The sequence below is a fragment of the Aquarana catesbeiana genome, linkage group LG03 (genome assembly GCF_042186555.1).
Source record: "Aquarana catesbeiana isolate 2022-GZ linkage group LG03, ASM4218655v1, whole genome shotgun sequence".
In the NCBI taxonomy this organism is placed as follows: Eukaryota; Metazoa; Chordata; class Amphibia; order Anura; family Ranidae; genus Aquarana; species Aquarana catesbeiana.
The window spans coordinates 644,552,096-644,575,411 of NC_133326.1; the positions used below are offsets into that span (position 1 = coordinate 644,552,096).

General features: G+C 49.8%; 10 non-coding genes and 8 pseudogenes across 10 annotated transcripts; all 18 read right to left on the reverse strand.

Moving 5' to 3' along the window:
• Positions 1-620: 620 nt before the first annotated feature.
• On the reverse strand, positions 621-685 carry LOC141135319 (U4 spliceosomal RNA; annotated as a pseudogene).
• A 1,280-nt stretch (positions 686-1,965) lies between these two features.
• LOC141135301 (U4 spliceosomal RNA) lies at positions 1,966-2,108 on the reverse strand. The gene has a single exon (XR_012243572.1). It is a non-coding gene; the product is annotated as a U4 spliceosomal RNA (small nuclear RNA).
• Positions 2,109-3,220: 1,112 nt separating this feature from the next.
• Positions 3,221-3,285, reverse strand: LOC141135386 (U4 spliceosomal RNA; annotated as a pseudogene).
• Positions 3,286-4,565: 1,280 nt separating this feature from the next.
• LOC141135546 (U4 spliceosomal RNA) lies at positions 4,566-4,687 on the reverse strand (annotated as a pseudogene).
• Positions 4,688-5,812: 1,125 nt separating this feature from the next.
• On the reverse strand, positions 5,813-5,877 carry LOC141135403 (U4 spliceosomal RNA; annotated as a pseudogene).
• A 1,277-nt stretch (positions 5,878-7,154) lies between these two features.
• LOC141135259 (U4 spliceosomal RNA) lies at positions 7,155-7,295 on the reverse strand. The gene has a single exon (XR_012243540.1). It is a non-coding gene; the product is annotated as a U4 spliceosomal RNA (small nuclear RNA).
• A 566-nt stretch (positions 7,296-7,861) lies between these two features.
• TRNAK-UUU (transfer RNA lysine (anticodon UUU)) lies at positions 7,862-7,934 on the reverse strand. The gene has a single exon. It is a non-coding gene; the product is annotated as a tRNA-Lys (tRNA).
• A 641-nt stretch (positions 7,935-8,575) lies between these two features.
• LOC141135547 (U4 spliceosomal RNA) lies at positions 8,576-8,697 on the reverse strand (annotated as a pseudogene).
• Positions 8,698-16,246: 7,549 nt separating this feature from the next.
• On the reverse strand, positions 16,247-16,311 carry LOC141135508 (U4 spliceosomal RNA; annotated as a pseudogene).
• Positions 16,312-16,877: 566 nt separating this feature from the next.
• On the reverse strand, positions 16,878-16,950 carry TRNAK-UUU (transfer RNA lysine (anticodon UUU)). Its single transcript has one exon. It is a non-coding gene; the product is annotated as a tRNA-Lys (tRNA).
• A 641-nt stretch (positions 16,951-17,591) lies between these two features.
• On the reverse strand, positions 17,592-17,713 carry LOC141135548 (U4 spliceosomal RNA; annotated as a pseudogene).
• Positions 17,714-18,839: 1,126 nt separating this feature from the next.
• On the reverse strand, positions 18,840-18,904 carry LOC141135505 (U4 spliceosomal RNA; annotated as a pseudogene).
• A 566-nt stretch (positions 18,905-19,470) lies between these two features.
• On the reverse strand, positions 19,471-19,543 carry TRNAK-UUU (transfer RNA lysine (anticodon UUU)). The gene has a single exon. It is a non-coding gene; the product is annotated as a tRNA-Lys (tRNA).
• A 641-nt stretch (positions 19,544-20,184) lies between these two features.
• LOC141135274 (U4 spliceosomal RNA) lies at positions 20,185-20,325 on the reverse strand. The gene has a single exon (XR_012243555.1). It is a non-coding gene; the product is annotated as a U4 spliceosomal RNA (small nuclear RNA).
• A 566-nt stretch (positions 20,326-20,891) lies between these two features.
• On the reverse strand, positions 20,892-20,964 carry TRNAK-UUU (transfer RNA lysine (anticodon UUU)). Its single transcript has one exon. It is a non-coding gene; the product is annotated as a tRNA-Lys (tRNA).
• A 638-nt stretch (positions 20,965-21,602) lies between these two features.
• On the reverse strand, positions 21,603-21,743 carry LOC141135241 (U4 spliceosomal RNA). The gene has a single exon (XR_012243522.1). It is a non-coding gene; the product is annotated as a U4 spliceosomal RNA (small nuclear RNA).
• A 566-nt stretch (positions 21,744-22,309) lies between these two features.
• TRNAK-UUU (transfer RNA lysine (anticodon UUU)) lies at positions 22,310-22,382 on the reverse strand. Its single transcript has one exon. It is a non-coding gene; the product is annotated as a tRNA-Lys (tRNA).
• A 641-nt stretch (positions 22,383-23,023) lies between these two features.
• On the reverse strand, positions 23,024-23,164 carry LOC141135275 (U4 spliceosomal RNA). Its single transcript, XR_012243556.1, has one exon. It is a non-coding gene; the product is annotated as a U4 spliceosomal RNA (small nuclear RNA).
• Positions 23,165-23,316: the final 152 nt, after the last annotated feature.

Consider the following 23,316-nt stretch of genomic DNA (forward strand, 5'->3'; position numbering starts at 1 on the left):
CTGGTCCTGGCCAAAAGGCCCGGCCCAAGAGGCAGGTGCGAAAAACGTGTGTTGTGGTGAAGTGACCATGGTGCCATAAAATCAAGTGCTTTCACACCGTGACTATACGGCACCCCTGAACTGCCACTTCAGGGGCACATTCACCACTGGCTTTTCGAAAAAGCCCTGACCACCCAGCCCAGACCACAACAGACCCCACCACAGACAGGAAGGATATGGAGATCAGGAAGCCGGAAAGAGCCCTTTACCATCAGGCTCTGCCGTCACTCCCATCACTCCTCCTAATTACATTCGGGAAGTACTTGCCACTCCCTCCCCCCCTTGCAAGGCAGGAGTAAGCGTTCTCTCCCAAATAACTGTCTGGAGCTAGATCCGCCCCAATCCAGGCCAGAAGGCCAGGGTCCCGACTCTCTGGTTCAGACCCCGTGGTTCTCCATCCCCATCAGAAGGCTTCCCTTTCGGCTACAAACCGCTCCAGGTCACCTTCACTCCAGCAGGTTTTGCATAGCAACCGCAATCCCATCTCTATTTCGCCATAGATCAGGGACAGAAGCAAGCGCCACCTCCTGGAAACTGATAAGAATAGATACTACACTTGATCTTCGCCAAAAGGCCGAGAAGCAATTAGCAATAATCACGCCTCAGTTGAACCTCATTGGCTATGATACTGCCACTGCGCAAAGCTAACCAAATCAGTGCCTGCCAACATCTGCCCTTCCTTGGAGGAGAAATTGACATTGAGGAGAGACACATAAGTGTCATCCAGTGGGCCGCTGAGCATTCTGGGACTTGGCATGTTAATGAGACAGGGACGATGCCTAAGTGGGCATTGTTTACCCACTGAATAGTGTTAGCATTTGAAAGAACTAAGGAGAATCTAAAGGGACAGGGCCCTAGATGTCAGATGCGTTTCTCCCACAGCAGTCCTGAAAGGCCACTGGGAGCGTATGTGTTTGAACAGCTATGCTGCTGAGAAAAGACCAAGGTGGAAGGATTTGGGGCCTTTGTTGAAAGTTCGCTAGATAACATGCCTGAACTGGAGCCCAGGTAAGCTGCCATAGACAAGGGTTGTTGGGAAACAGTTGGTCAAGCAATCACCTTCAGCCACCTTTATTTCTGGCAGATTCCAGGAGCCTAGAAAGGGGGAAGTTAGGACATTTCATCTCTCTGAGCCAGTGAGCATTCCCGGCAGATGTGCATAAAGACTGCCCTATTGGCAGCTCAAAGGCCTCATAGGTAAGTGAAAGGCACCGCCCGAACAGGGACTTGAACCCTGGACCCTCAGATTAAAAGTCTGATGCTCTACCGACTGAGCTATCCAGGCTCTCAAAGCTCCTCCTCCATAGCGGTCCAAGCTGCTTGAATCTTGACATGTATGGTGGAAAAAGACCATTCAGCCAAGGGGACCGGGTGCCTGAAAGCACAAGTATTTGGCTTGCCCAGGCTGGCCAATCGTCCTCTCCCGTTTAATTTTCTAGGACAGGTTGAAGATAAAAGGGAGAATCTAACCTGCAACCATGCAGATAGGGTCCAGTCCGGTACAGGTGGAGAACGCCTAAAGTTTCTGCCTTAGTTTTACCTACAGTTCAATGCTCTTTGACCGGAAACAAGGGCCTTGCAAAAAGACACCGCCCGAAAGGCTTCCTTAACCCTGGACCAACACGCTTCCAGTATTCTTAATCAGTGACTGGGTTACAAATAAAGACAGTTCACCTTGAGCCTCATGTTGCCAGGTCCAGCAGAAGAAACCCAGGTAAAAAAACGAGGTAGAGTCCACTCTGGATTACAGGCAAGTGAAGAACGAGCGGCGCGTGCCAATCACTGATTGTTCTACCCAGGCTGCGTGATGACACAAAAGCTCTCTATGGTGTCAATGGGCCCGTGACTCACTTTCTCAACTCTAACGCATCTCAGTCTGCATGTAAGAAGCCGTCACTTATCTGCTGTTGAAAACACATTGCTCAGTCTCCTCAGAGACTCTCAAAAATTGCCAGTGCTGACTGTATTTCAAGTCATCGTGGCGGGGTATTGGGAAAAGTTTTCAATTAGCAATAATCACGCCTCACTCTATCGAAAAGCCAGTGGCGTGCAAAACACACCTCAAAAACTTCCACCCGGTGCCAAAAAAAAGTGCCCACACATAGAGAGTGAAACACAAAAAAGTGCAACGGGTGTACAGAGTCCTCCACTAGGGAAGGACCTTACCCTGATCCCCCGGGGCGTTAGGCTCCAGACAGGGACTGAGGTACTCAGACAAAGGGTCCATCTGGCCGAAACCAGGTGGACCCCCACAACTGGAAGGTCTGCCGAAGCAGACCGACCCAAGTACAGTGGGGCTCCCCCGAAGGGAGACCCCTCAAAGGAGAGGGCGAACCAAGCCAAAAGGCCTATGTCCACCCCCTCCCAAGACTTTCAGAGTAGGCCCGAGGACCCACACCCTACTCGCCACACAGTGACAAAACGTGTATACAAAGACAACCAAAAAAAGACAAAAAGGTGACAAACAGGGGTAAAAGAAAGAGTGGGGAAGATAGTGAGATGGGAGAGTGAAAGTGGCCATTGTGCTATACAATGGCCGGCCCTCCGGCCAGGCATAAAAATTTCCCCTGGTCCTGGCCAAAAGGCCCGGCCCAAGAGGCAGGTGCGAAAAACGTGTGTTGTGGTGAAGTGACCATGGTGCCATAAAATCAAGTGCTTTCACACCGTGACTATACGGCACCCCTGAACTGCCACTTCAGGGGCACATTCACCACTGGCTTTTCGAAAAAGCCCTGACCCACAGCCCAGACCACAGCAGCCCCCACCCCAGGCAGAAAGGTATGGAGTTCTGGAAGCTTGGAGAAAGCCCTTGCCATCAGGCTTCACCGTCGTTCCATCCCTCCTACCTAATTACATTTGGGAAATACTGGCCGCTCCCCCGGTGGGAGCAAGGGGAGCCAGCGTTCTCTCCCAAATAACTGTCCAGAGCTAGAGCTGCCCCAATCCAGGCCAGAAGGCCAGGATCCCGACCCTCCGCCAAGACCGAATGGTTCTCCGTCCCCATCAGAAGGCTTCCCTTTCGTCTACAAACCGCTCCGGGTTACTTTCACTCCAGCAGGTTTTGCATAGCAACCGCAATCCCATCTCTATCTCGCCATAGATCAGGGACAGAAGCAAGCGCCACCTCCTGGAAACTGATAAGAAAAGATACTAGATTTGATCTTAGCCAAAGGGCCGAGAAGCAATTAGCAATAATCACGCCTCAGTTGAACCTCATTGGCTATGATACTGCCACTGCGCAAAGCTAACCAAATCAGTGCCTGCCAACATCTGCCCTTCCTTGGAGGAGAAATTGACATTGAGGAGAGACACATAAGTGTCATCCAGTGGGCCGCTGAGCATTCTGGGACTTGGCATGTTAATGAGACAGGGACGATGCCTAAGTGGGCATTGTTTACCCACTGAATAGTGTTAGCATTTGAAAGAACTAAGGAGAATCTAAAGGGACAGGGCCCTAGATGTCAGATGCGTTTCTCCCACAGCAGTCCTGAAAGGCCACTGGGAGCGTATGTGTTTGAACAGCTATGCTGCTGAGAAAAGACCAAGGTGGAAGGATTTGGGGCCTTTGTTGAAAGTTCGCTAGATAACATGCCTGAACTGGAGCCCAGGTAAGCTGCCATAGACAAGGGTTGTTGGGAAACAGTTGGTCAAGCAATCACCTTCAGCCACCTTTATTTCTGGCAGATTCCAGGAGCCTAGAAAGGGGGAAGTTAGGGCATTTCATCTCTCTGAGCCAGTGAGCATTCCCGGCAGATGTGCATAAAGACTGCCCTATTGGCAGCTCAAAGGCCTCATAGGTAAGTGAAAGGCACCGCCCAAACAGGGACTTGAACCCTGGACCCTCAGATTAAAAGTCTGATGCTCTACCGACTGAGCTATCCGGGCTCTCAAAGCTCCTCCTCCATAGCGGTCCAAGCTGCTTGAATCTTGACATGTATGGTGGAAAAAGACCATTCAGCCAAGGGGACCGGGTGCCTGAAAGCACAAGTATTTGGCTTGCCCAGGCTGGCCAATCGTCCTCTCCCGTTTAATTTTCTAGGACAGGTTGAAGATAAAAGGGAGAATCTAACCTGCAACCATGCAGATAGGGTCCAGTCCGGTACAGGTGGAGAACGCCTAAAGTTTCTGCCTTAGTTTTACCTACAGTTCAATGCTCTTTGACCGGAAACAAGGGCCTTGCAAAAAGACACCGCCCGAAAGGCTTCCTTAACCCTGGACCAACACGCTTCCAGTATTCTTAATCAGTGACTGGGTTACAAATAAAGACAGTTCACCTTGAGCCTCATGTTGCCAGGTCCAGCAGAAGAAACCCAGGCAAAAAAACGAGGTAGAGTCCACTCTGGATTACAGGCAAGTGAAGAACGAGCGGCGCGTGCCAATCACTGATTGTTCTACCCAGGCTGCGTGATGACACAAAAGCTCTCTATGGTGTCAATGGGCCCGTGACTCACTTTCTCAACTCTAACGCATCTCAGTCTGCATGTAAGAAGCCGTCACTTATCTGCTGTTGAAAACACATTGCTCAGTCTCCTCAGAGACTCTCAAAAATTGCCAGTGCTGACTGTATTTCAAGTCATCGTGGCGGGGTATTGGGAAAAGTTTTCAATTAGCAATAATCACTCTATCGAAAAGCCAGTGGCGTGCAAAACACACCTCAAAAACTTCCACCCGGTGCCAAAAAAAAGTGCCCACACATAGAGAGTGAAACACAAAAAAGTGCAACGGGTGTACAGAGTCCTCCACTAGGGAAGGACCTTACCCTGATCCCCCGGGGCGTTAGGCTCCAGACAGGGACTGAGGTACTCAGACAAAGGGTCCATCCGGCCGAAACCAGGCGGACCCCCACAACTGGAAGGACTGCCGAAGCAGACCAACCCAAGTACAGTGGGGCTCTCCCGAAGAGAGACCCCTCAAAGGAGAGGGTGAACCAAGCCAAAAGGCCTATGTCCACCCCCTCCCAAGACTTTCAGAGTAGGCCCGAGGACCCACACCCTACTCGCCACACAGTGACAAACGTGTATACAAAACAACCAAAAAAAGGACAAAAAGGTGACAAACAGGGGTAAAAGAAAGAGTGGGGAAGATAGTGAGATGGGAGAGTGAAAGTGGCCATTGTGCTATACAATGGCCGGCCCTCCGGCCAGGCATAAAAATTTCCCCTGGTCCTGGCCAAAAGGCCCGGCCCAAGAGGCAGGTGCGAAAAACATGTGTTGTGGTGAAGTGACCATGGTGCCATAAAATCAAGTGCTTTCACACCGTGACCATACGGCACCCCTGAACTGCCACTTCAGGGGCACATTCACCACTGGCTTTTCGAAAAAGCCCTGACCCACAGCCCAGACCACAGCAGCCCCCACCCCAGGCAGAAAGGTATGGTGTTCTGGAAGCTTGGAGAGAGCCCTTGCCATCAGGCTTCACCGTCGTTCCGTCCCTCCTACCTAATTACATTTGGGAAATACTGGCCGCTCCCCCGGTGGGAGCAAGGGGAGCCAGCGTTCTCTCCCAAATAACTGTCCAGAGCTAGAGCTGCCCCAATCCAGGCCAGAAGGCCAGGATCCCGACCCTCCGCCAAGACCGAATGGTTCTCCGTCCCCATCAGAAGGCTTCCCTTTCAGCTACAAACCGCTCCGGGTTACCTTCACTCCAGCAGGTTTTGCATAGCAACCGCAATCCCATCTCTATCTCGCCATAGATCAGGGACAGAAGCAAGCGCCACCTCCTGGAAACTGATAAGAACAGATACTAGATTCGATCTTAGCCAAAGGGCCGAGAAGCAATTAGCAATAATCACGCCTCAGTTGAACCTCATTGGCTATGATACTGCCACTGCGCAAAGCTAACCAAATCAGTGCCTGCCAACATCTGCCCTTCCTTGGAGGAGAAATTGACATTGAGGAGAGACACATAAGTGTCATCCAGTGGGCCGCTGAGCATTCTGGGACTTGGCATGTTAATGAGACAGGGACGATGCCTAAGTGGGCATTGTTTACCCACTGAATAGTGTTAGCATTTGAAAGAACTAAGGAGAATCTAAAGGGACAGGGCCCTAGATGTCAGATGCGTTTCTCCCACAGCAGTCCTGAAAGGCCACTGGGAGCGTATGTGTTTGAACAGCTATGCTGCTGAGAAAAGACCAAGGTGGAAGGATTTGGGGCCTTTGTTGAAAGTTCGCTAGATAACATGCCTGAACTGGAGCCCAGGTAAGCTGCCATAGACAAGGGTTGTTGGGAAACAGTTGGTCAAGCAATCACCTTCAGCCACCTTTATTTCTGGCAGATTCCAGGAGCCTAGAAAGGGGGAAGTTAGGACATTTCATCTCTCTGAGCCAGTGAGCATTCCCGGCAGATGTGCATAAAGACTGCCCTATTGGCAGCTCAAAGGCCTCATAGGTAAGTGAAAGGCACCGCCCGAACAGGGACTTGAACCCTGGACCCTCAGATTAAAAGTCTGATGCTCTACCGACTGAGCTAACCGGGCTCTCAAAGTCTCTCCATAGCGGTCCAAGCTGCTTGAATCTTGACACGTATGGTGGAAAAAGACCATTCAGCCAAGGGGACCGGGTGCCTGAAAGCACAAGTATTTGGCTTGCCCAGGCTGGCCAATCGTCCTCTCCCGTTTAATTTTCTAGGACAGGTTGAAGATAAAAGGGAGAATCTAACCTGCAACCATGCAGATAGGGTCCAGTCCGGTACAGGTGGAGAACGCCTAAAGTTTCTGCCTTAGTTTTACCTACAGTTCAATGCTCTTTGACCGGAAACAAGGGCCTTGCAAAAAGACACCGCCCGAAAGGCTTCCTTAACCCTGGACCAACACGCTTCCAGTATTCTTAATCAGTGACTGGGTTACAAATAAAGACAGTTCACCTTGAGCCTCATGTTGCCAGGTCCAGCAGAAGAAACCCAGGCAAAAAAACGAGGTAGAGTCCACTCTGGATTACAGGCAAGTGAAGAACGAGCGGCGCGTGCCAATCACTGATTGTTCTACCCAGGCTGCGTGATGACACAAAAGCTCTCTATGGTGTCAATGGGCCCGTGACTCACTTTCTCAACTCTAACGCATCTCAGTCTGCATGTAAGAAGCCGTCACTTATCTGCTGTTGAAAACACATTGCTCAGTCTCCTCAGAGACTCTCAAAAATTGCCAGTGCTGACTGTATTTCAAGTCATTGTGGCGGGGTATTGGGAAAAGTTTTCAATTAGCAATAATCACGCCTCAGTTGAACCTCATTGGCTATGATACTGCCACTGCGCAAAGCTAACCAAATCAGTGCCTGCCAACATCTGCCCTTCCTTGGAGGAGAAATTGACATTGAGGAGAGACACATAAGTGTCATCCAGTGGGCCGCTGAGCATTCTGGGACTTGGCATGTTAATGAGACAGGGACGATGCCTAAGTGGGCATTGTTTACCCACTGAATAGTGTTAGCATTTGAAAGAACTAAGGAGAATCTAAAGGGACAGGGCCCTAGATGTCAGATGCGTTTCTCCCACAGCAGTCCTGAAAGGCCACTGGGAGCGTATGTGTTTGAACAGCTATGCTGCTGAGAAAAGACCAAGGTGGAAGGATTTGGGGCCTTTGTTGAAAGTTCGCTAGATAACATGCCTGAACTGGAGCCCAGGTAAGCTGCCATAGACAAGGGTTGTTGGGAAACAGTTGGTCAAGCAATCACCTTCAGCCACCTTTATTTCTGGCAGATTCCAGGAGCCTAGAAAGGGGGAAGTTAGGGCATTTCATCTCTCTGAGCCAGTGAGCATTCCCGGCAGATGTGCATAAAGACTGCCCTATTGGCAGCTCAAAGGCCTCATAGGTAAGTGAAAGGCACCGCCCGAACAGGGACTTGAACCCTGGACCCTCAGATTAAAAGTCTGATGCTCTACCGACTGAGCTATCCGGGCTCTCAAAGCTCCACCTCCATAGCGGTCCAAGCTGCTTGAATCTTGACATGTATGGTGGAAAAAGACCATTCAGCCAAGGGGACCGGGTGCCTGAAAGCACAAGTATTTGGCTTGCCCAGGCTGGCCAATCGTCCTCTCCCGTTTAATTTTCTAGGACAGGTTGAAGATAAAAGGGAGAATCTAACCTGCAACCATGCAGATAGGGTCCAGTCCGGTACAGGTGGAGAACGCCTAAAGTTTCTGCCTTAGTTTTACCTACAGTTCAATGCTCTTTGACCGGAAACAAGGGCCTTGCAAAAAGACACCGCCCGAAAGGCTTCCTTAACCCTGGACCAACACGCTTCCAGTATTCTTAATCAGTGACTGGGTTACAAATAAAGACAGTTCACCTTGAGCCTCATGTTGCCAGGTCCAGCAGAAGAAACCCAGGCAAAAAAACGAGGTAGAGTCCACTCTGGATTACAGGCAAGTGAAGAACGAGCGGCGCGTGCCAATCACTGATTGTTCTACCCAGGCTGCGTGATGACACAAAAGCTCTCTATGGTGTCAATGGGCCCGTGACTCACTTTCTCAACTCTAACGCATCTCAGTCTGCATGTAAGAAGCCGTCACTTATCTGCTGTTGAAAACACATTGCTCAGTCTCCTCAGAGACTCTCAAAAATTGCCAGTGCTGACTGTATTTCAAGTCATCGTGGCGGGGTATTGGGAAAAGTTTTCAATTAGCAATAATCACTCTATCGAAAAGCCAGTGGCGTGCAAAACACACCTCAAAAACTTCCACCCGGTGCCAAAAAAAAGTGCCCACACATAGAGAGTGAAACACAAAAACGTGCAACGGGTGTACAGAGTCCTCCACTAGGGAAGGACCTTACCCTGATCCCCCGGGGCGTTAGGCTCCGGACAGGGACTGAGGTACTCAGACAAAGGGTCCATCTGGCCGAAACCAGGCGGACCCCCACAACTGGAAGGACTGCCGAAGCAGACCAACCCAAGTACAGTGGGGCTCTCCCGAAGAGAGACCCCTCAAAGGAGAGGGCGAACCAAGCCAAAAGGCCTATGTCCACCCCCTCCCAAGACTTTCAGAGTAGGCCCGAGGACCCACACCCTACTCGCCACACAGTAACAAAACGTGTATACAAAGACAACCAAAAAAAGACAAAAAGGTGACAAACAGGGGTAAAAGAAAGAGTGGGGAAGATAGTGAGATGGGAGAGTGAAAGTGGCCATTGTGCTATCCAATGGCCGGCCCTCCGGCCAGGCATAAAAATTTCCCCTGGTCCTGGCCAAAAGGCCCGGCCCAAGAGGCAGGTGCGAAAAACGTGTGTTGTGGTGAAGTGACCATGGTGCCATAAAATCAAGTGCTTTCACACCGTGACTATACAGCACCCCTGAACTGCCACTTCAGGGGCACATTCACCACTGGCTTTTCGAAAAAGCCCTGACCCACAGCCCAGACCACAGCAGCCCCCACCCCAGGCAGAAAGGTATGGAGTTCTGGAAGCTTGGAGAGAGCCCTTGCCATCAGGCTTCACCGTCGTTCCGTCCCTCCTACCTAATTACATTTGGGAAATACTGGCCGCTCCCCCGGTGGGAGCAAGGGGAGCCAGCGTTCTCTCCCAAATAACTGTCCAGAGCTAGAGCTGCCCCAATCCAGGCCAGAAGGCCAGGATCCCGACCCTCCGCCAAGACCGAATGGTTCTCCGTCCCCATCAGAAGGCTTCCCTTTTGGCTACAAACCGCTCCGGGTTACCTTCACTCCAGCAGGTTTTGCATAGCAACCGCAATCCCATCTCTATCTCGCCATAGATCAGGGACAGAAGCAAGCGCCACCTCCTGGAAACTGATAAGAACAGATTTTTTTTTTTTTTTTTTCTTTCCACTCAGATTGAATCACATAACCTCAGCTTTGGAACAAAACACGAAACCTATACTGAGCCGTGTTCCATACATCATCGTGGCATAAAAGGTATCAAAAGGTAAAATCACTGATCATAAAACCATAAGTATAAACACCACTTAACACACTTAACCTTCACCCACCCGCCACCTAACAAAATTCCAAAAACCATCGGCCTCATCCACCCCCATACTTCTTCTTTCGACAGCCAACACAAAAAACATTTTCGCCAACACCCAATCCACGCAGTCTTTTTCAACCAATATCATTTTCTTCTTAACCAAAGCACATCGGGCTTCCCACATCACTTCCCTAACAACCGCAGACAGAATAAACATTTTACGTTGTTTCCCCTTGCCACCTCCAACCACACCCAGGACACCAGACTCAAAAGACACTCCATCAATTCCCACCACCCTTTCCACAAAACCACACAGCAAACTCCAAAACTTTCTTGCAAAAAAACACTCCCAAAATACGTGTCTTACAGTTTCAATCCCTGCACATCCTTCCCTGGGACACACCTCCCTCCTCACCAAGTCCCTAGCTTTTAAAAAGGACATAGTAGCCAAACAATTATGCAGAGACAACCATACTACCTCCTTCTGTTTGTTCGTGATGCCTTTAAACAATAAATTCTTCCAAACAATCTCTGCTTTCTTAAGGTTTAAACCAAAAATATTTGTAGGTAACTCATCCTTCCTTAACCAAGCCCATAACGTCTCTTTTTTCCGAGCCCCTTCCCCCAGCATCTGCAACTGATTTCTCTGAAAAAAGGAGGACATTTTTAAATAATACACAGGGGTTAACATTGACATGGGCTTTGTAAGGTCCCTTGCACACCACCCCCACTTCAGCAAAGGCCATCCAATTAAGTAGCGCATTAATGCAGCTGTCTTCCCACCTGCCAAGAAAGTCCTAAGGTGGACCATCCACCACTGGACCTCCAAAAATCGTTCAACATTGGGGAAGTTGTACCCACCCTGCTGAACTCTCTTCATGACCACCTCTCTGGAAACTTTCTCCATCTTAGACCCCCAAAAAAATAAAAAAAGCATCCTTGTGATCTTCTGAACCATTCTCTTGTTAGGGGGGAAAACTACCGAAAAATACATCAGCAAAGGAAGGATTACTGCCTTTACAATCAAGGTTTTGCCAGAAAATGAGAGCCTCCTAGTTTTCCACAGACTTAACTTTTTACCAACTTTCTCCATCCCCTTCACTGTATTTACTTGGTTTACCAGGTTCCTCTCAAAATGCACTCCCAGCACATCCACCTCCTGCACACTCTTAAGTTTACTTTGGGATACATCGCACGTGCCACTTAACACACAAACACTACTTTTGCCCCAGTTAACACACAACCCGGACACCACACCAAAAATACCAAGCTGCAACTCTGCTCTTGACACATCCCTTGCAGAGTTACACAGAAAGTTGATATCATCCATGTAGCCAAGCATCTTGACCGGTTCATTCCCACACCCTGGTACAAACATTCCCTTAAAACATTTGTCCCTCCATACATGTCTTAACAGGGGCTCCATCACGCAAATAAAAGCGACGGGTGACAAAGGACACCCCTGCCTCACCCCGGACCTCACCTCCACCTCTTCAGACAGCTCCCCATTTACAAGAACCTGACTACTAATTCCCTGATACAAACATTCTACCACATTAACAAAATCATCAGGGACCCCCATCTGCCTCAACACTGTGAAGAGGAACTTGTGAGCCACCCGGTCATAAGCCTTCTCGAGATCAATGCTAGCCACAGCCAAAGGCATGTTGTTGCATTGGGCGTAGAACACCAGATCCCGCAGGAGGATTAAGTTATCGGAAATCCTCCGACCGGGAACGGCACACACCTGCCATTCTCCAATGACACTACCCACTACCCTTCTCATCCTGTCAGCAAGTACTTTGGCAAAAATCTTGTAATCACTGTTGAGCAGTGAAATAGGCCGCCAATTCCTGATATCCCGCTGATCTCCTTTCTTCTTATAAAGTAAGGTAATAATTCCCTTCTTCATCGAGGCTGAAATTCTCTTTTCTTCCATACAGGTCCTAATTACCTCACACAGCTCGTCTTTCAAGATTGGCCAGAACTCAGCGTAGAAATCCACAGGTAAGCCATCCCCACCAGGGGTCTTGTTCTTTTTCATCTTCATCACCACGTTCTTCACCTCTTCTTCCTCCACCGGGTCTAGAAGCAACTCCACGTCTTCTGTCTTCAAATTCCCTTTCACCACCTCACAGTACTCCTGCATTTCTTCTTCCGTCACACCCCCACCACCACCGTATAATTTGGCGTAGAAGGACCTAATGGATTCCACCATTCTATCACCTCTCACCTCCTCCTCTTTATCCAACACCGACAGGAACATCTTCTTCGACCCAAACGACTTCTTAAAGAAATAAGCAGAACACTGCTCATCCTCCTCCATCTCTTGCACCTTAGATCTAAAGATAATGCTTCTCCCTCGATCCCTAAGCATAGCACTCCTGGCCTCACGTACTTCCCTCAATTCTTCCTCCACCTCCACCCCCAGCCTCTTACACTTAAATAGGAAATGCATCTTGTCCACCAACCTCCTCGCATCTTCACGCTTTCTCCTGGCCGCCTCCACACCCAATTTCTTAAAGAAGCCACTTATCCTGACCTTTGCCCAATCCCACCACACCAAGACATCCTCAAAATCACGCTTTTTGAATTTAACCCATTCATAAAAGTCTTTAAACTTAGACACTACACCTTCTTCCTTTAAACTTGAACAGTTCAATTTCCATGCTCCCCTCCCACACACACTGGCACCATCAAGAAAGAAGGAGCCGGTAAGCATGGCATGATCCGAAAAAGGCACTAGGCCAGTCTGATACCCATTTATCTTCAAAGCTGGGGATACAAAAATAAAGTCGATCCTGGATCGCACAGACCCCTTGTCGGAAAAAAAGGTAAAAGAAATATCATTCCCCTGCACAACACAGGCAGTATCTTGAAGGTGGAAATCACTGATTATTTCATTTAGCGCCCTAGATGTTATGTCAACACCACTATCCGCACAAACACTTTGTCTATCCTCACTCCTCCTCACGCAGTTGAAGTCTCCAGCCAAAATGGTCGGGATTCTCCCAGGCAGCCACACCTTAAGTACTTCAAGGAATCTCACACGCTCCTTTTTCTCAGCAGGTGCATACACATTAATTATTCTAACCTTACACCCCGCCACCTCCAAAATAGCCACTTGTAACCTCCCCGGCACCACCACCTCATGTGACACAAACTGAACATACGGGTTTTTCACAAGAATCCCAACACCTTCATTCCTAGACACACACATAGGGGACCACATAGATGCACCAAGCTTCCACTCATCACACAGAATCCTCTCATTGCCGCACTCCTGAACACAAATTACGTCAGCCTTCACCCCTTCCAGATGTTCAAAGACAGCCGCCCTCCTCCACCCTGAACAAACACTTCTCACATTTACAGAACACACAGACAAAGCCATCATGAAAAAAATCAAAAAGGTTTGTACAGCCATAACGAATAACTTAAAAATGATGCATAGCCTCCTCCATCCCATTGCCAGCAACATTCGCGTAAGTTAGTCTTTTCTTCCCAAAGGGAGAACTGGCAGACTCTGCTCCAGAGCCTCCATCATCAGGTAAGGGTACACCTTCCACCCCCTCCCCAGTCCCCTCCTCCCGCTCTCTTTTGGTGGAGGACTGAGAAGTCTCATCCATCGAGATCACCAATTGCTGTCCGCATTCCAGACTCTCATCGCTGTCCATCTCATCATTCTCATCCTCATCATCCTCATCATCTTCCTCTGCGCTAGATGATAGACCACTCATCAGCTCAGATAAACGTCCTGGACTTGTAAATGCCACACTCCTCTGCTCTTCCTCTGGGCAAACCTCCTCTTGCCTCGCCGGGGGTCTCTGTATCACTCCTTCTTCTGCCATCTCCTGGGGACCCGGAACTGACCCGCCTTCCCCTACCGCAGTACCAAGGCTCCCAGGATCTGCACTAACTCCCACCACCGTACCACCAGTAGTGGGACCAGAGCCGACCTCACTGCTCACAGCCTCTTCCTGCACCGTAGGTGCAGCGTCATTGGTCTGGTGCTCCGAGGATGTAGCAGGCCGCTCCGCATCAGCAGACCTAGCACTGCCACCTTCCCTCCGAGCCTCAGCTTTCTGCCTCTGCTGCATACGCCTAGCCTGGGTCTTTCTCAAGACATCATGGAATTCTGATTCCCTTTTTGCGGAGAAATATTCATCGCATTGTCTTGCTAGGTGACCTGATCTTTTGCAGATATCGCACATCCGGGTTTGTTTACATTCCTTAGACGGGTGATCCTCATTCCCACAAAACCTACATTTAATCCTGCGCTCACAGTCCCCACTCGCGTGCCCGTAGACACAGCACTTCCTGCAATACACCGGTTGACCAGGGTAAAAAAGGAACCCTCTCTCACCCCCAATATTGAAGACCGCTGGAGGCCTCTTCACCCCACCAACACAACCAAGATCAGTCCGGAATTTCCCATAGAACCTATACTTCCCAGACCAGATTCCAAACTTGTTCAGCACCTTATCCCCACCTCTTAATTCCTCACAGTAATTCCTCAGGAAAGCCCTAACCAAGTTTACATCCGAAAAGGGATTGTACATATGGACTACTATAGCCTTTTCTTCCTGCATGAAAAGCGGTATAATGTCCATTTTCTTCAACAATTCATTCTCAGCACTCCTCATCTTCTCATAAACCTCCCAGCATATCTCGACAGAAAGAAAGGTAATGTCATACAATCTTTGTTGCGGAAAATCCTGCAAACAAACAATATCCCTTACCCTGAGTTTCAGGAAATCCATCAGCACGTCAACCACGATAGTCCTCAGATCAATTTCTCCTTTGAATTCAGGCTTCACCAGAAACCGAATAGAATCCCGCATCCCACGGACCGCCATCTTTCGTACCGGATGGTACCTCGCCTCTTCCTCCGACAAAGGGGTACCCCCGAAGGGGCCCCAACCGCTGACACCGAACCGCCTTAAGAAGGGCGATCGCTCCTCGTTGTCTGGGGACTAGGCCTCGGGCCAATAGCAGCAAGGGGGGGCCCTCCGAAAAGGGACGCTCCCCCCAAGGCCGACCTCCGGGTACCCCAGACACCTCTTGACTAAGTCACACACAGAAAACTGCACTTGATCTTAGCCAAAAGGCCGAGAAGCAATTAACAATAATCACTCTCTATCGAAAAGCCAGTGGCGTGCAAAACACACCTCAAAAACTTCCACCCGGTGCCAAAAAAAAGTGCCCACACATAGAGAGTGAAACACAAAAAAGTGCAACGGGTGTACAGAGTCCTCCACTAGGGAAGGACCTTACCCTGATCCCCCGGGGCGTTAGGCTCCAGACAGGGACTGAGGTACTCAGACAAAGGGTCCATCTGGCCGAAACCAGGTGGACCCCCACAACTGGAAGGTCTGCCGAAGCAGACCGACCCAAGTACAGTGGGGCTCCCCCGAAGGGAGACCCCTCAAAGGAGAGGGCGAACCAAGCCAAAAGGCCTATGTCCACCCCCTCCCAAGACTTTCAGAGTAGGCCCGAGGACCCACACCCTACTCGCCACACAGTGACAAAACGTGTATACAAAGACAACCAAAAAAAGACAAAAAGGTGACAAACAGGGGTAAAAGAAAGAGTGGGGAAGATAGTGAGATGGGAGAGTGAAAGTGGCCATTGTGCTATACAATGGCCGGCCCTCCGGCCAGGCATAAAAATTTCCCCTGGTCCTGGCCAAAAGGCCCGGCCCAAGAGGCAGGTGCGAAAAACATGTGTTGTGGTGAAGTGACCATGGTGCCATAAAATCAAGTGCTTTCACACCGTGACTATACGGCACCCCTGAACTGCCACTTCAGGGGCACATTCACCACTGGCTTTTCGAAAAAGCCCTGACCCACAGCCCAGACCACAGCAGCCCCCACCCCAGGCAGAAAGGTATGGAGTTCTGGAAGCTTGGAGAGAGCCCTTGCCATCAGGCTTCACCGTCGTTCCGTCCCTCCTACCTAATTACATTTGGGAAATACTGGCCGCTCCCCCGGTGGGAGCAAGGGGAGCCAGCGTTCTCTCCCAAATAACTGTCCAGAGCTAGAGCTGCCCCAATCCAGGCCAGAAGGCCAGGATCCCGACCCTCCGCCAAGACCGAATGGTTCTCCGTCCCCATCAGAAGGCTTCCCTTTCGGCTACAAACCGCTCCGGGTTACCTTCACTCCAGCAGGTTTTGCATAGCAACCGCAATCCCATCTCTATCTCGCCATAGATCAGGGACAGAAGCAAGCGCCACCTCCTGGAAACTGATAAGAACAGATACTACACTTGATCTTCGCCAAAAGGCCGAGAAGCAATTAACAATAATCACGCCTCAGTTGAACCTCATTGGCTATGATACTGCCACTGCGCAAAGCTAACCAAATCAGTGCCTGCCAACATCTGCCCTTCCTTGGAGGAGAAATTGACATTGAGGAGAGACACATAAGTGTCATCCAGTGGGCCGCTGAGCATTCTGGGACTTGGCATGTTAATGAGACAGGGACGATGCCTAAGTGGGCATTGTTTACCCACTGAATAGTGTTAGCATTTGAAAGAACTAAGGAGAATCTAAAGGGACAGGGCCCTAGATGTCAGATGCGTTTCTCCCACAGCAGTCCTGAAAGGCCACTGGGAGCGTATGTGTTTGAACAGCTATGCTGCTGAGAAAAGACCAAGGTGGAAGGATTTGGGGCCTTTGTTGAAAGTTCGCTAGATAACATGCCTGAACTGGAGCCCAGGTAAGCTGCCATAGACAAGGGTTGTTGGGAAACAGTTGGTCAAGCAATCACCTTCAGCCACCTTTATTTCTGGCAGATTCCAGGAGCCTAGAAAGGGGGAAGTTAGGGCATTTCATCTCTCTGAGCCAGTGAGCATTCCCGGCAGATGTGCATAAAGACTGCCCTATTGGCAGCTCAAAGGCCTCATAGGTAAGTGAAAGGCACCGCCCGAACAGGGACTTGAACCCTGGACCCTCAGATTAAAAGTCTGATGCTCTACCGACTGAGCTATCCGGGCTCTCAAAGCTCCTCCTCCATAGCGGTCCAAGCTGCTTGAATCTTGACATGTATGGTGGAAAAAGACCATTCAGCCAAGGGGACCGGGTGCCTGAAAGCACAAGTATTTGGCTTGCCCAGGCTGGCCAATCGTCCTCTCCCGTTTAATTTTCTAGGACAGGTTGAAGATAAAAGGGAGAATCTAACCTGCAACCATGCAGATAGGGTCCAGTCCGGTACAGGTGGAGAACGCCTAAAGTTTCTGCCTTAGTTTTACCTACAGTTCAATGCTCTTTGACCGGAAACAAGGGCCTTGCAAAAAGACACCGCCCGAAAGGCTTCCTTAACCCTGGACCAACACGCTTCCAGTATTCTTAATCAGTGACTGGGTTACAAATAAAGACAGTTCACCTTGAGCCTCATGTTGCCAGGTCCAGCAGAAGAAACCCAGGCAAAAAAACGAGGTAGAGTCCACTCTGGATTACAGGCAAGTGAAGAACGAGCGGCGCGTGCCAATCACTGATTGTTCTACCCAGGCTGCGTGATGACACAAAAGCTCTCTATGGTGTCAATGGGCCCGTGACTCACTTTCTCAACTCTAACGCATCTCAGTCTGCATGTAAGAAGCCGTCACTTATCTGCTGTTGAAAACACATTGCTCAGTCTCCTCAGAGACTCTCAAAAATTGCCAGTGCTGACTGTATTTCAAGTCATCGTGGCGGGGTATTGGGAAAAGTTTTCAATTAGCAATAATCACTCTATCGAAAAGCCAGTGGCGTGCAAAACACACCTCAAAAACTTCCACCCGGTGCCAAAAAAAAGTGCCCACACATAGAGAGTGAAACACAAAAACGTGCAACGGGTGTACAGAGTCCTCCACTAGGGAAGGACCTTACCCTGATCCCCCGGGGCGTTAGGCTCCGGACAGGGACTGAGGTACTCAGACAAAGGGTCCATCTGGCCGAAACCAGGCGGACCCCCACAACTGGAAGGACTGCCGAAGCAGACCAACCCAAGTACAGTGGGGCTCTCCCGAAGAGAGACCCCTCAAAGGAGAGGGCGAACCAAGCCAAAAGGCCTATGTCCACCCCCTCCCAAGACTTTCAGAGTAGGCCCGAGGACCCACACCCTACTCGCCACACAGTGACAAAACGTGTATACAAAGACAACCAAAAAAAGACAAAAAGGTGACAAACAGGGGTAAAAGAAAGAGTGGGGAAGATAGTGAGATGGGAGAGTGAAAGTGGCCATTGTGCTATCCAATGGCCGGCCCTCCGGCCAGGCATAAAAATTTCCCCTGGTCCTGGCCAAAAGGCCCGGCCCAAGAGGCAGGTGCGAAAAACGTGTGTTGTGGTGAAGTGACCATGGTGCCATAAAATCAAGTGCTTTCACACCGTGACTATACGGCACCCCTGAACTGCCACTTCAGGGGCACATTCACCACTGGCTTTTCGAAAAAGCCCTGACCCACAGCCCAGACCACAGCAGCCCCCACCCCAGGCAGAAAGGTATGGAGTTCTGGAAGCTTGGAGAGAGCCCTTGCCATCAGGCTTCACCGTCGTTCCGTCCCTCCTACCTAATTACATTTGGGAAATACTGGCCGCTCCCCCGGTGGGAGCAAGGGGAGCCAGCGTTCTCTCCCAAATAACTGTCCAGAGCTAGAGCTGCCCCAATCCAGGCCAGAAGGCCAGGATCCCGACCCTCCGCCAAGACCGAATGGTTCTCCGTCCCCATCAGAAGGCTTCCCTTTCGGCTACAAACCGCTCCGGGTTACCTTCACTCCAGCAGGTTTTGCATAGCAACCGCAATCCCATCTCTATCTCGCCATAGATCAGGGACAGAAGCAAGCGCCACCTCCTGGAAACTGATAAGAACAGATACTAGATTTGATCTTAGCCAAAGGGCCGAGAAGCAATTAACAATAATCACGCCTCAGTTGAACCTCATTGGCTATGATACTGCCACTGCGCAAAGCTAACCAAATCAGTGCCTGCCAACATCTGCCCTTCCTTGGAGGAGAAATTGACATTGAGGAGAGACACATAAGTGTCATCCAGTGGGCCGCTGAGCATTCTGGGACTTGGCATGTTAATGAGACAGGGACGATGCCTAAGTGGGCATTGTTTACCCACTGAATAGTGTTAGCATTTGAAAGAACTAAGGAGAATCTAAAGGGACAGGGCCCTAGATGTCAGATGCGTTTCTCCCACAGCAGTCCTGAAAGGCCACTGGGAGCGTATGTGTTTGAACAGCTATGCTGCTGAGAAAAGACCAAGGTGGAAGGATTTGGGGCCTTTGTTGAAAGTTCGCTAGATAACATGCCTGAACTGGAGCCCAGGTAAGCTGCCATAGACAAGGGTTGTTGGGAAACAGTTGGTCAAGCAATCACCTTCAGCCACCTTTATTTCTGGCAGATTCCAGGAGCCTAGAAAGGGGGAAGTTAGGGCATTTCATCTCTCTGAGCCAGTGAGCATTCCCGGCAGATGTGCATAAAGACTGCCCTATTGGCAGCTCAAAGGCCTCATAGGTAAGTGAAAGGCACCGCCCGAACAGGGACTTGAACCCTGGACCCTCAGATTAAAAGTCTGATGCTCTACCGACTGAGCTATCCGGGCTCTCGAAGCTCCTCCTCCATAGCGGTCCAAGCTGCTTGAATCTTGACATGTATGGTGGAAAAAGACCATTCAGCCAAGGGGACCGGGTGCCTGAAAGCACAAGTATTTGGCTTGCCCAGGCTGGCCAATCGTCCTCTCCCGTTTAATTTTCTAGGACAGGTTGAAGATAAAAGGGAGAATCTAACCTGCAACCATGCAGATAGGGTCCAGTCCGGTACAGGTGGAGAACGCCTAAAGTTTCTGCCTTAGTTTTACCTACAGTTCAATGCTCTTTGACCGGAAACAAGGGCCTTGCAAAAAGACACCGCCCGAAAGGCTTCCTTAACCCTGGACCAACACGCTTCCAGTATTCTTAATCAGTGACTGGGTTACAAATAAAGACAGTTCACCTTGAGCCTCATGTTGCCAGGTCCAGCAGAAGAAACCCAGGCAAAAAAACGAGGTAGAGTCCACTCTGGATTACAGGCAAGTGAAGAACGAGCGGCGCGTGCCAATCACTGATTGTTCTACCCAGGCTGCGTGATGACACAAAAGCTCTCTATGGTGTCAATGGGCCCGTGACTCACTTTCTCAACTCTAACGCATCTCAGTCTGCATGTAAGAAGCCGTCACTTATCTGCTGTTGAAAACACATTGCTCAGTCTCCTCAGAGACTCTCAAAAATTGCCAGTGCTGACTGTATTTCAAGTCATCGTGGCGGGGTATTGGGAAAAGTTTTCAATTAGCAATAATCACACTTCAGTTGAACCTCATTGGCTATGATACTGCCACTGCGCAAAGCTAACCAAATCAGTGCTTGCCAACATCTGCCCTTCCTTGGAGGAGAAATTGACATTGAGGAGAGACACATAAGTGTCATCCAGTGGGCCGCTGAGCATTCTGGGACTTGGCATGTTAATGAGACAGGGACGATGCCTAAGTGGGCATTGTTTACCCACTGAATAGTGTTAGCATTTGAAAGAACTAAGGAGAATCTAAAGGGACAGGGCCCTAGATGTCAGATGCGTTTCTCCCACAGCAGTCCTGAAAGGCCACTGGGAGCGTATGTGTTTGAACAGCTATGCTGCTGAGAAAAGACCAAGGTGGAAGGATTTGGGGCCTTTGTTGAAAGTTCGCTAGATAACATGCCTGAACTGGAGCCCAGGTAAGCTGCCATAGACAAGGGTTGTTGGGAAACAGTTGGTCAAGCAATCACCTTCAGCCACCTTTATTTCTGGCAGATTCCAGGAGCCTAGAAAGGGGGAAGTTAGGACATTTCATCTCTCTGAGCCAGTGAGCATTCCCGGCAGATGTGCATAAAGACTGCCCTATTGGCAGCTCAAAGGCCTCATAGGTAAGTGAAAGGCACCGCCCGAACAGGGACTTGAACCCTGGACCCTCAGATTAAAAGTCTGATGCTCTACCGACTGAGCTATCCGGGCTCTCAAAGCCTCTCCATAGCGGTCCAAGCTGCTTGAATCTTGACATGTATGGTGGAAAAAGACCATTCAGCCAAGGGGACCGGGTGCCTGAAAGCACAAGTATTTGGCTTGCCCAGGCTGGCCAATCGTCCTCTCCCATTTAATTTTCTAGGACAGGTTGAAGATAAAAGGGAGAATCTAACCTGCAACCATGCAGATAGGGTCCAGTCCGGTACAGGTGGAGAACGCCTAAAGTTTCTGCCTTAGTTTTACCTACAGTTCAATGCTCTTTGACCGGAAACAAGGGCCTTGCAAAAAGACACCGCCCGAAAGGCTTCCTTAACCCTGGACCAACACGCTTCCAGTATTCTTAATCAGTGACTGGGTTACAAATAAAGACAGTTCACCTTGAGCCTCATGTTGCCAGGTCCAGCAGAAGAAACCCAGGCAAAAAAACGAGGTAGAGTCCACTCTGGATTACAGGCAAGTGAAGAACGAGCGGCGCGTGCCAATCACTGATTGTTCTACCCAGGCTGCGTGATGACACAAAAGCTCTCTATGGTGTCAATGGGCCCGTGACTCACTTTCTCAACTCTAACGCATCTCAGTCTGCATGTAAGAAGCCGTCACTTATCTGCTGTTGAAAACACATTGCTCAGTCTCCTCAGAGACTCTCAAAAATTGCCAGTGCTGACTGTATTTCAAGTCATCGTGGCGGGGTATTGGGAAAAGTTTTCAATTAGCAATAATCACACCTCAGTTGAACCTCATTGGCTATGATACTGCCACTGCGCAAAGCTAACCAAATCAGTGCTTGCCAACATCTGCCCTTCCTTGGAGGAGAAATTGACATTGAGGAGAGACACATAAGTGTCATCCAGTGGGCCGCTGAGCATTCTGGGACTTGGCATGTTAATGAGACAGGGACGATGCCTAAGTGGGCATTGTTTACCAACTGAATAGTGTTAGCATTTGAAAGAACTAAGGAGAATCTAAAGGGACAGGGCCCTAGATGTCAGATGCGTTTCTCCCACAGCAGTCCTGAAAGGCCACTGGGAGCGTATGTGTTTGAACAGCTATGCTGCTGAGAAAAGACCAAGGTGGAAGGATTTGGGGCCTTTGTTGAAAGTTCGCTAGATAACATGCCTGAACTGGAGCCCAGGTAAGCTGCCATAGACAAGGGTTGTTGGGAAACAGTTGGTCAAGCAATCACCTTCAGCCACCTTTATTTCTGGCAGATTCCAGGAGCCTAGAAAGGGGGAAGTTAGGACATTTCATCTCTCTGAGCCAGTGAGCATTCCCGGCAGATGTGCATAAAGACTGCCCTATTGGCAGCTCAAAGGCCTCATAGGTAAGTGAAAGGCACCGCCCGAACAGGGACTTGAACCCTGGACCCTCAGATTAAAAGTCTGATGCTCTACCGACTGAGCTATCCGGGCTCTCGAAGCTCCTCCTCCATAGCGGTCCAAGCTGCTTGAATCTTGACATGTATGGTGGAAAAAGACCATTCAGCCAAGGGGACCGGGTGCCTGAAAGCACAAGTATTTGGCTTGCCCAGGCTGGCCAATCGTCCTCTCCCGTTTAATTTTCTAGGACAGGTTGAAGATAAAAGGGAGAATCTAACCTGCAACCATGCAGATAGGGTCCAGTCCGGTACAGGTGGAGAACGCCTAAAGTTTCTGCCTTAGTTTTACCTACAGTTCAATGCTCTTTGACCGGAAACAAGGGCCTTGCAAAAAGACACCGCCCGAAAGGCTTCCTTAACCCTGGACCAACACGCTTCCAGTATTCTTAATCAGTGACTGGGTTACAAATAAAGACAGTTCACCTTGAGCCTCATGTTGCCAGGTCCAGCAGAAGAAACCCAGGCAAAAAAACGAGGTAGAGTCCACTCTGGATTACAGGCAAGTGAAGAACGAGCGGCGCGTGCCAATCACTGATTGTTCTACCCAGGCTGCGTGATGACACAAAAGCTCTCTATGGTGTCAATGGGCCCGTGACTCACTTTCTCAACTCTAACGCATCTCAGTCTGCATGTAAGAAGCCGTCACTTATCTGCTGTTGAAAACACATTGCTCAGTCTCCTCAGAGACTCTCAAAAATTGCCAGTGCTGACTGTATTTCAAGTCATCGTGGCGGGGTATTGGGAAAAGTTTTCAATTAGCAATAATCACACTTCAGTTGAACCTCATTGGCTATGATACTGCCACTGCGCAAAGCTAACCAAATCAGTGCTTGCCAACATCTGCCCTTCCTTGGAGGAGAAATTGACATTGAGGAGAGACACATAAGTGTCATCCAGTGGGCCGCTGAGCATTCTGGGACTTGGCATGTTAATGAGACAGGGACGATGCCTAAGTGGGCATTGTTTAC